Source organism: Macrotis lagotis, chromosome 3, assembly GCF_037893015.1.
Source record: "Macrotis lagotis isolate mMagLag1 chromosome 3, bilby.v1.9.chrom.fasta, whole genome shotgun sequence".
In the NCBI taxonomy this organism is placed as follows: domain Eukaryota; kingdom Metazoa; phylum Chordata; class Mammalia; order Peramelemorphia; family Peramelidae; genus Macrotis; species Macrotis lagotis.
In genome coordinates, this window is record NC_133660.1 from 145,650,282 (window position 1) to 145,662,921 (window position 12,640).

Below are 12,640 nucleotides of genomic sequence, written 5' to 3' on the forward strand. Positions count from 1 at the left end.
AAGACTATTTTATGGAGAACTCACACAGGGCAAGTGCTTATAAGGGCATCAGAAGAAGTGATACCAAGATACCCTGAAGTTCTCTCTTAAGAACTTTGGAATTGAATATGCAGCTTGGGAAACACTGGCACAGGACTGTCCATCATGGTGTGCCCTTATCAGTGAGGGGGCTGCACTCTGTAAGAGGGACAGAATTGAAGCAGCACAAAGAAAAGTGAAAAGTTTAGAGTACCCACCCCAGGTGTTCACATGGACTATTTGTGCCTGACCTGTGTAGAGCATTCCGAGCTCGTATTGGTCTGATCAGCCACAGTTGGACACTTGGTAATTTGTCTCAAGCATAGTGATGTCATTTTTGATCTTCTTCAATAACAAAGGACAAAAATCAACCATATTTATTAATCTAATATTTATAGAATAATATTTATTCTTTCCCACTTTGTATCATTTAGAATGACCCTTTCCATAGGAATAAGCAAAAAAACCCTATAAACCTGTTATCTGATTGGTATTGAGAACTCTCAGATGTGGAATCTCTTACAACCAAAGAAGAGCACATCCACCTCAATTTAGAATTCTCTAATTTTGCCTGACTCATTGAGAGGCTAAGTGTCTTTTCCAGGATCACATAACCAGTATGTTTTAGAGATGAAATAGATGGTCTTTCTGGCTTTGAGAAAGTTCTCTTACCATTATGCAACACTACATATTTCTGTATATTTTCAATATTTTCTATTCTTTTTTTTTCTTTGGTTTTTGCAAGGCAGTGGTGTTAAGTGAACTTGCCCAAAGTCGCACAGCTAAGTAAGTATTAAGTGTCTGATACTGGATTTGAACTCAGTTTCTCCTGACTCCTGAGCCAGTGGTCTATCTACTGTGCCACCTAGTTGCCCCAATAGTTTCTATTCTTTATGCTGATATCTTCATCAATTGAGCAAATAAAATAATGAATTTAGTCTCACTGTCCACTACAAAAAGTTATCCACCAATGGCCCATCCTAATCATGGTTCTCAAAGTTAAGTCAATGAGACAGATTTCTGGAAGATTCTATTAACCAATAAATGGTTCGAATGTGTACCCAATGACTGTCAAGAAAGGTCCATCACTAAGTCAGGATAGACTCATCAACCAATGGAACAGAGTCAGATAGATTTTCAGTTGCAGCAATTCTTGGGTGTCGTAGACTTCAAGTTACAGAAGCATGACAATCTACATTAGTTCAGAGAGTACATAATAACAAAATTCTGGATTATTGAAGACAACATGCATAGATTTAAAATAATTCAAGGATATTCTAGTTTGTAATAACCAGGAAGAAAATAGGTAGAGGGGTTGTGAATTGTATCAGTGAAATAATGCACATAATAAATCATAGAGAATTATATACATTCATATATTCATATATTTATATATTTTTTCACTATATCATGAGAAAAATTCTGAGAGACAAGTTCCAAATATGATCCTGCCATGGAATTTATGATTTTCATATTAATTAATATTATATGTGCAATGGTTATTCTAATTATCTAGGTTATTGGGGAATCCCCTATGTCCCAAGAGATTCTGGACCAAAAATTGGCCCTACATCTCCTGATATTCTAATAATTCCTGTGCTTCTTCTAATTCCTAAGTGAATCAAAGCTGTGCTGCACTCCTGCTCTTGCCATACTAACTCTGGTCTGCACTCTGCTGAACAATCACAAGACTCAAAGACCCTGAAGACTTGGGACAATCATAAGGCTCAATGATTCCCATAGGATGCAAGAATACCTATATTACCCCCAAAATGCCTGCACTCATGGGCTTGTCATAGGAACCATTTATTCAAGAGATAAGAATGACTATTTCAGGTCCCACCTTTTTGTGGTTTTCATACTTAAAAACCCTACCCCTTGTCACAAATCACAAGCCTTCCTTCTCAGGGGGACTTCAGTTTGCAAGCCTTTTTTCCTCACTCTGAAATTAAACTATTTGTTTCCTGGGTCATCTGCCTCTGACTTGTTTTGTTCGACTCCAGTCATCAACAGGTTAGTAAAGCTAACAATTTACAATAAATGGGGTCAATGGTCTGTCAAATGACCAAAGACCACAGATGAAGGTTTACAGAGTCTTAAAGTGATTAACAAGATGATGGGGCAAAATCTTGACCAGCATAAGTATATTTCCTTCTGATTGGCTAGAAAGTAAAAATCTCTCCCATCAGTTTGATATTACCATATTTGCATCTTCCCTTATGAAATCCACTGAAACACAAATAAGACATGTGATTTAGTGTATCTGGGAGTGGTCACGACAGTTTAGATTGATTCAGTTTGATTTTTAGATTAAGACATTTATTTTCTCAATGTGTGAGGAATAATGTTAGAGGTGAAACAAGTCAAAAGAAATCTGTGGAGGTAAAGACAAAAGACAAAGTGTGGAGAAACATGCCTAAAGACAGTAGAAATATTAGATCTAATGATTAAATATTAACAAAAGAAAATTAAGAATAAAACTTCAATTTCACAACTATATATTCAACTATACAATTCCTAGCACATTAAAGGTATTTTCTTGATTGATTTGAAATTTTGGGGGAAGGCAATTGGGGTTAAGTGACTTGTCCAGTGTCACACAGATATTTAATATCTAATTCTGGATTTGAACTCAGGTCCTCTTGACTACAGGACTGATACTTTATCCACTGCATCATTTAGTTTTTTAAATTTATTTGGGTTTACAGTGAAGCAAAAGAGTGTAGTGGATGGAAAGCTGACCATGAGCCAGCAAAACTTGACTTTGACACACATTATCTATATAATTCTTGGACAAATCTCTTAAACTTTCAAGCAAGGCAAGTTTCAGTAACTTCCATAGTCTTCTGGCATCCACTAAGTCTGAAGAGTACTAATAAAGGTGGGATCTTTGATGCCTCTAATAGAATAGGAACCTAAATCAATAAACCAGAAATCACTAAGAAACTGATTAAGAGAGGCAAAGCTTGAACCTTGCCCATCTCAATCAAATTCTAGCTTTATGGACTTTTAGAGGACAATCTGGATTGTAGAGCCAAGGAGGTTCCCTGATAGGTGTTGGTCCTAGACTATCTCATACCTGTAAGCATATACTTTAGATATACAATTGTGAGGTGGAGGGAGAAAATAGCTTAAACAAGACAATTACCGAAAATAAATAGTGCTCCACAAAATAAATGCAAAGTGGGGGAAATAGGTGATTATTATATAAGTATTGATAACAATCATGTAAAAACATTCAATTATCTGTTTGGATCTATGATTTCATTGGAGCTGGTTTTTCTTCTATTTATGTAGAGTATATTACTCTTTATTCCTTCTTAACCTGTTTAATTCTCATCTGTCTTTTAATGAATTCTTCATATAAATATGGACATTTATTTTTAACATAGTTATAAGATTGTGTAAAGTGGGTATTGTTTTGTCCCTCCCCCTTGCTTTGTAATATTTGGAATCAAATTTTTCACATTTCTTCATGTTCTTCATCATTGGTGTTCTTTATGCCAATTCTTTTAATGTCTTTTATGTGATTCACTGTACGTCACTAGACATTTGAGTTGGATGCTTTTTTTATATAGAGTTGCCTGAAGGGTGATTCTGGATGGAGAATGGAAGTCCCTCCAAGTTTTAAATCCCATTACAGTGTGAAATCTTTTAAAGGTAAAGAAATCACGTTTTAGATAGGTCTTTAACCATTCTGGAAAGCCTAACACTTTAGCCTTACTAGTTGATTTAACTTTTGTCTTGGTTGTTATTGATTTCAAGTTTCCTTTGTCTAGAGTTTTAGAAATCCTGGGAATTATATCTTATCCTTTCTTTTTCAAAGACTACAAGAGAATTAATCTGCTCAGTTATTTAACTGACAAAGAATATTTGAGCTTTTCTTTTTTTCTTAATCTCTATTCTTCTTAAGATCATCATTTTACCATATTAAATTACTTCTTTCTTGTTGGGATTATGATTTAAGACTGGCTTTAAGTCCAGTTCTTTATTGTATGATGCAGAGACTCCTATGGAAAGATCAGGTAAGCAACCTTGATATAATGTTTAAAATTAGAAAATGAAGTATGTGTAGTGGTGTCAGAGGTAAAAAATTGATTTGTTGGATGGAAATGTGACATTAGACAGCAAGTGTTTGAGGACTTATTATATCTATCTATATATCTATTTTTCTTTAGAAATGTCCAGATATTATAGACTAATGTAAATATTAGTATTTACCCCCCGCTCTAGATCCAGGAGGACTCTTAGAATTGTCCTGGACATCTGGTAAAGGCAAGATGCCAGGTGTCCTATCTCACTATGCTGAAATGCCAAATGGGATTTGAGCTGAAAGAAATGGTATCTCAGGAGGGAGGGCTAACAAGCTATAGCCTGGCCATATTTGCCACACAGGTAGTTATGTCCAGATAACAAAAATGACCTCAGAACTACTCAAGTAGGTTCTTTAATTTCTGACTGAGGAATTCATTCCAAAAACTCATGTTTCTCTAACTCTATAAATCTTTACACTGTTATATGTGAGAGAAGTTTATGGAAATCAGAAAATAACCCATAACTTATTTTAATGCATTTTGACTTCTAAACAATATCATGTTGCTTCATCTTTCCCATTTTGATTATTTAAATACCTTTTATTTTTAAATACCTTTTTATTTATAAATCTAAGCTATAAAATTGTCTTAAGAACTTAGAAACCACATACAAACTCAATCTCTTTTCAATTATTGTTGATAAATCATCAACAAATAATTTGACTTTTCAAACCAACTGTTTGAACTGAGATAGGAGAAAAGGAGATGAGAAGGAATACTTGTTTTTAGTTTTGATTAACTAATGAATTATGCTTTTGTCCTTGACTGTCCTGAGCACTACTGGAAGATGGAATAGGTTGTATTACCTTTACCTCTGTGCTTAATATGTTTTGTCCTCAAGGTCCACCATTTCTTTCTTCTGAATAAATGAAAGACAACAGATCAAAAGTCTTTTAAGACACAGGTTGTGTTTAAGGCAACATGAATTTGAGAGTAGGAATGAAACAGAAGCCCTATCATGGGACCAGACAACAGGAGGAGGTGGGCATTGCAATGTTGGGGAAATAGGTCCTAAAAATCAACTATTAGCTGATAAAGCATAAAACCCAGAAAGCACATCTTAAACATTGCTTATAGCTCAGTTGTTCCTTGAACAATTTGGTTTAATTACCTCTGGCTCTAAATGATATCAAGAGAACAAATCATAATACCATAGAAGGTCAGAGTTAGAAGAGACCTTGAAGTATATATACATACACATACATACATACATATATATATATATATATATATATATATTTACAGTCCAACCCCCTCATTTTACAGATGAGGAAACAGACACTCCAAAATGTAAAGTGACTTGCTCATATGTCAAAGGGTCTTATAACTTCACTTTTCTTCATATCTACACTAAAGAATGATTTCAAAAGTGATCAGACATTACAGACTAAGATACTCCTAAATTATTCATGAAGAAAAATATAAGTTTTTATTTCTTGCAAGGGGGAGGGGTGGAACTTGAGAACTAAACAGCAATAAGATTAATATTTCCCTAATAAACTGTAATACTGAAGAATTGGGGAAGTAGAGGGAAGGAAGAAGATGGAGATGAGGAACAATATAAATAGAAAAAGTCAAGGGATCAATCTATACTCAAATAAAAAATTACGAGGGTAAACCTTTCATTTAAAAAAAAGTTGCAATTCTATATACCCAAAGACTCATTTAGCCCCGCATACAATATACTTTCTATTTGTACTATGTATATTATATATATATATATATACTACACTATACATATATAAATATATTATCTATATATTATGTAGATATTTACTGTAGATATAATTAATCAAGAATAACTTTAGAGGGAAGATAGGTGGCACAGTAGATATAGTACCAAGCCTGAAGTCAGTAGGACCTGAGTTCAAATTTGATCTGACACTTAATACTTACTTAGCTGTATGATATTCTGCAAGTCATTTAATCCCATTACCTTGCAAAAACCAAAAAAAAATTACTTTAACAAATAAATTTACATGGTGCAATTATAGCTCCACCAGTGGATGATCTGGCAGCTGCTTAATTTGGATAAGAAATTTAAATTTTTCAGGTTTAGTTTTTTCATCTATAAAATAGGGGTGAGGGTGACCAAGATGATCTTTATTATCTCCTCAAATCCAAAGGTTCTCTGATTTCTCTTTAAGAAATCTTTATGTTCCATTCTAATCATTCTTTATGATCTAATGTGATGAATCAACATTGGTTGGAGGATAGTGAAGGGATACCATGATTCAAGTAGAAATTCTCAGCAACTGTTAAAATTAAGTGATCAAGTTCTATATTAAGGATGTATGAGTACAAGATACAAGAGTCATAGGTAATCTTTCCATTACATTTGACACTGGTCATACCTTTAAAACTGTCCAAATCTGGGCTTGATAATTTATGAGAAGTATAGAATACTCTAGGGGAAAGGGAAAAACCATCTGTCCATCAGTTAATAAGACAATTAAAAGTTTACTATGTGTCATTAAATAAAGCAAGGCAAAAACAATCCTTCCTTTATGGAATTAACATTCTGATGAGGTCATAAAATACATAACTAGGTACATACAAAGCAGTTAAAAGGTAATTTGAGAAGGCAAGACATTAGTTGTTGGGAAGACTATGGAGTTCATATTCAGGGAGCAATAAATAGTCCAGTGAAGTTGTATCTTAAAGATCACCAAGCAAGTAAAATATGAGGAGATTGGAAAGAGAGGAAGGGGCTGGTTTATGAAAAATTTAAATGTTAAGTTGGTTTTTTTATTTTTATTTTATTATTAATTTTATTTTCTCCCAGAGGCAATAGAGAGTCACTACAGTAGAGGAGTGGGTTGGGATGTGAGCAGACCTGTAGTTTAGAAAGTCACTTTGATAGATGAGTGGAGGATGAAAAAATGGGAAAAAACTTGAGGAAGGGAGATTTTTAAGAAGACTCTGCAATAGTGGAGATGAAAGATGATGAGAACTGGAACTGAAGCATTAACTATTTGAATGGAGAGTCAGGGATATATATGAGAAAAATGTTGTGAAGGTAAAAATGCTAAGATTTGTCAGAGGATTGAATATGACAGTGAAGAGTACAAGATAGCACCAAAGCACATGAGCCTCAATGATTGAGAGGATACTAGTGCTTTGGATACAGAAATTCAGGGATGACATTAGGGAAATTCAGGGAAATTTGGATCAGGGAAATTCAGATGAAGGATAGTTTGAGAGAAAAATTTAATTAGTCTAATTAAAAGAATGAAAATATTTCCTTGAGTAAGTATTTGAGATTAAGGTTATTTCAATGGTTTTAAGAATGAATATAGGGTTTTTATGTGAAAGCCTGTTATCATTTCTATCACAAAAAACAAGAAGTCAATTTAAATTGCAGTGGTAATTAAGATGTGAAAAAGGATTTTCTCCTGTAAAAGATGGTGAAATATTCCATTCTGTAGGACTTTAAAATGGCATATATATTCTTATCCCACTGAATGCGTTTAAATGTGATCCTGCCTGGAGAGGGGGGTCAGGGGTATCAATTGATAGATAATTCAATTGAAGTTCAATAAACATTTAAAGGAAAACTAAGCAGAACATCCTCTCAGATACTATACATACATACATATATATATATATATATATATATATATATATATATATATGGAGAGACAGAGACAGAGAGAGACTATACACATACAGATAAATAAATAAATGTGTACAAAAAATAAAAAAGTAAAAGCAAAGAATTGGAGGTGGGGTGGGAATTGGAGAGGAAAAACAGCTGAAGTATAAGGAAAGTACCCCAGATTCTGTAATTTCTATATGGGTGATGTGATAGCAAGAATATTGGTTTGGAATCCAGAAAACCTCCATTCAAACCCCATCAGTCATGTGGGATTCTACCTGCTTGACTAAGAGCAAGTGATTTAATTTCATCCAGTTTTCCTTTCTTCCTTTCTAAATTGACTGAACTAGATGACCTCTGAAAACCCTTGTAACACCAGAGCTGTGATGCTAGAAAAACACTTTCTTCCTACCTTATACTTAAAATAGAATTTATAAAAACATTTGTTGAACCCCTTTCCAGGGTGGTTTACAAAGTCAATCTGTTTATCAGTTGAAAAGCAGCTAAACTTCTAAAACAATTCTTTATAATCTGTACTTCATTTTAGACTAAATTTGTTATCTAATTGAGGACTTATTTAAGTTCAATTTGTTAAATTGAGGTACAGAGGTCAAGTAAGTGAAGTGGTAGTATAATGAAGGCAGGCTACTGACAGAAAATCTGTGCTTAAGAAAAGGAAAAATAAAAAGATACATTTGTGGGAGAGGTTTTTTTGATTCCTGGTTTTTCTTTTTTGGCATTTTATGGATGCTTTTCTTTGTTTCTGTTTTTACTTGGGGAGAAGGAGTTCTTTTTTATTTTTTAGGTTTTTGCAAGGCAAATGGGGTTAAGTGGCTTGCCCAAGGCCACACAGCTAGGTGTCTGAGTTAAGTTTCTGAGGCCGGATTTGAATTCAGGTACTCCTGACTCCAGGGCCGGTGCTCTATCCACTGCACCACCTAACTGCCCCAGGAGTTCATCTTTTTGAAGAGATATGTTGAGATTTCCAATTGATCAAATTTATATAGATTGAGAAAATTACCTTTAAGCTAGAGAGTTGGCAAGCCAACAAACTTTTATTGAAGCATCTAATACACCAGACCATGTGTGGGGACTAGGGATGCAAACTCAAAAGTGAATTAATTTTGAGAAATTAGAGTCCAACTCCTTTCAAAGTTGCCCTTCCCCAAAAAACTCTCACCTCTGCAGGGAGGCAGATGAAGGGGGGGAGGTGTAAGTTTGGTGACTTTTCCAGGATCACACATTTAGAAAGTGTCTGAGGATCCCCTGCTATATCCATTGGACCACTTAGCTGCCTCAGTGACAGAATATAGACCACTATATATAGATGTAGAACTGAAGAAAGAACTGTTGGGGTTTGGGGTAAAATACATAGCTATTGATTAGAAGTGAATTCTAAGCAATAGCCATCTGTTATACTAGATGTCTCTGGGAGACCTAGTATTATCTTTTAGAGTTTTATTAATCTGGAAAAGTGAATTCTATCAGACACCTTTGCAGACCCCAACTTATGCATAAATATTGAAAAGTTATGCACAACTCAAGGGTCTGAAGTTTCTCTCTCTTTTTTTAAAAAATAAGTATTAAGGAAATTTACCTTTGAAAAGAACTCTAGTTTTATATCATAAGATTATACCTTTTGCATAAAAGATAGTTTCATCGCTTCAGTAATAAAGTTCAAACTTTCTGCATATTTTCTTTCCATTTTAATTTCTTCCTCTCCATATGCATGTCTTTTACAATAAATAAATTGCCTGCCATTTTCAAATTAAAAAAACATCATTCCTTGGTAGGAAGATTTCCACAGTAAGATATATCCACATTCCATTAAATATGGAATGAATGAAAATCACTGAGCCTAGTTTCTCAATTATCTCCTCTGACTCCATTACTCACTCACTTAATTATTCAACATATCTTAATTGGACACTTACTCGGTATAAAAGACACTATGTACAGTGCTGAAAGTTATAAAAAGAAGTTCCAGTTCCTGCTCTGGAAGAGCCTCTGGTCTACTAGAGAAATTAAAATACCCAAATCATTGCAATGCTCTAGAGAGAAGCAGTCTAATAAGAGAAATGACAATGATCACATTTCCTGATGATGACTGAGAGAAAGATATATGATACAAAACAAAATGTAATCATTTATTATATCCTTATTGTGTGCACAAGACTCTATTATCTGGTTTAAGTTATGTGACTATAAAAAATTACTTTTTTGGGCAGCTAGGTGACACAGTGGATAGAGCACTGGCCCTGGAGTCAGGAGGACCTGAGTTCAAATCCGGCCTCAGACACTTAACAATTGCCTAGCTGTGTGACCTTGGGCAAGTCACTCTTAACCCCATTGCCTTAAATAAAAATTTTTTTTTTTAATTACTTTTTTTTTTAGGGTTTTGCAAAGCAATGGGGTTAAGTGGCTTGCCCAAGGCCACACAACTGGGCAATTATTGAGTGTCTGAGGTTGGATTTGAACTCAGGTCCTCCTGACTCCAGGGCCAGTGCTCTGTCTACTGTGCCACCTAGACACCCCCCAAAATTACTTTTTAAAAAAAAACCTCATTGTAGATGGGCAATACTAAGAATGTCTTGATAAAATTTCACCTAGGAGGATGATTTTCATCTTTGGAAATATATTTTAAGCAATTTTTCTAGATAATGTTTCTAAGACCATTTTATGATAGAAAATAAATACTTTTATATGGCATTAAAGAGCTCTATTAAGGTAGAAATTTTTTTTCAGTTGTTTCTGAATGAATCTGACTTTTGGCACTAAACTTTTTATTATTAGAATAAAAGTATGTTTAAAATGCTTCATTTTTGTTTTAAATTTTAGACTTAAGGAGAAAAAGATCTATTTGCTTTGGATTTCAATTAAAGCCTTCACATCAATATACACCATGTTGGGGAAAACCATCTTATGTCTGACTCTTCATATGATTCTACTAGGAACAGTCTCTGGGGGGAATGTCCTGATTTGGCCAATGGAAGGTAGTCACTGGCTTAATATCAAGATAATTTTAGGACAACTGATAGAAAAACAACACAATGTCACAGTATTGGTTGCTTCTGGAGCACTCTTCATCACACCTACTACTGATTCATCTTTGAAGTTTGAAGTATATAAAGTATCCTTCGGAAAGGAAAAAATAGAGGGTGTCATCAGAAGTTTTGTTCTCACTTGGCTAGAAAACAAACCTTCCCCAGCAACCATCTGGCGTTTCTACTCAGAAATGACCAAAGTCATTCATGAGTTTCACCAGGTGTCTAGAGCAATCTGTGATGGTGTGCTTACCAACCAGAAGTTAATGGAGAAGCTGCAGAAGGGCAAATTTGATATCTTGATCTCAGATCCAGTATTCCCCTGTGGTGACTTGATTGCTATTAAGCTGGGAATCCCATTTATATATTCCTTGAGATTCTCTCCAGCTTCCACAGTGGAAAAACATTGTGGGAAAGTCCCATATCCTCCTTCCTATGTTCCTGCTGTCTTATCAGAACTCACAGACCAGATGTCTTTTAGTGACAGAATAAGAAACTTCATCTCCTACCATTTACAGGACTACATGTTTAATACTCTTTGGTCACCATGGGATTCCTACTATAGCCAAATTTTGGGTAAGTTGCATTTTCATTTTCATATTTGTATCCTCAATCAATAAAGTATGAGATTCTTTTGGAGTTCTCCTTTTGACTCTCTATGATAAATCTGGTGGCCAGTGAAGGTGTAGAAAGAGCTGTGATCACAAGAAACCAGCCTGGCTCTTACCAGACTAACTCTATTTCCTTCTTTGGTAGGGCTGTTATGGTTGTAGATCAAGATTTTGTTTTAGACAGATTTATCTAGATTTTTAGCTAAGCTTTTGACAGTCTCAAATTCTGCTCAAGATGGAGATATATCGAGGCGGCTAGGTGGCACAGTGGATAGAGCACCGGCCCTGGAGTCAGGAGTACCTGAGTTCAAATCCGACCTCAGACACTTAATAATTACCCTAGCTGTGTGGCCTTGGGCAAGCCACTTAATCCCATTGCCTAGCAAAAAACAAAACAAAAAAAAAGATGGAGATATGTCTGCTAGGCAGCTGTAAAGTGTAAAGTGTATTTGGAACTGGTTAAAATGTGAGTTTCAAAGAATAGCCATTAGTGGATCTGTTCTGTGGATCATTTTTGACAAAACTTATATGAAGACAGCATAACTTTCAAATCTTTAAATCACACAAAGTTTGAAGGGATTTCTAACTCATTGTACAGCAGATTCAGTGTTCAAAAAGATCAAAATCAGTTAGCATACTTGATTCAAGTCTAATACAATAAGATATAAGAAGGGTAAATATAAATTCCTATGACTGAATGACTCCAATCATCAACTTCATAAATAGAGGATGTAAGAAATGTGCCTAATTGGCAGTTTGGCAGAAAAAGATCTAAGAAGTATAGAAAGCACAAAGTCAAAGTAATTCAAGAACATGTTAGAGGCCTAAAGAGCTAATGTAATATAAGGTGTATTGAACAAAAGGGATTTTAAATGGAATGAGGGAAGTAATAATCATATTGTAATAATGGTCAGACCACAACAGCTTAGGAAAGGAATTAATAAGCTTAAGAGCTTCTAAATAAAAAAGCAAACAAACTGGTGAAGGGTGTCAAAATCATTAGCAAATTTGACAAAGAAAAACAACAAATGCTGAAGAGGTTGTGGGGAAAAAAGTAAATTAGTGTATTCGTGGAACTCTGAACTATGGAAAACAATATGGAATTATCCCTCATAAGATATTTAACAATGTGTAATCTTTAATCTAGAGATACTATCATTAGGTCTATAACTCCAAAGAGATTATAGAAAGAGGAAAAGGACCCATTAATACCAAAAATATAGCTATAGCAGTTATGTGAAGAATTGCAAACTGAGAGGATGGCTATCAATTAGA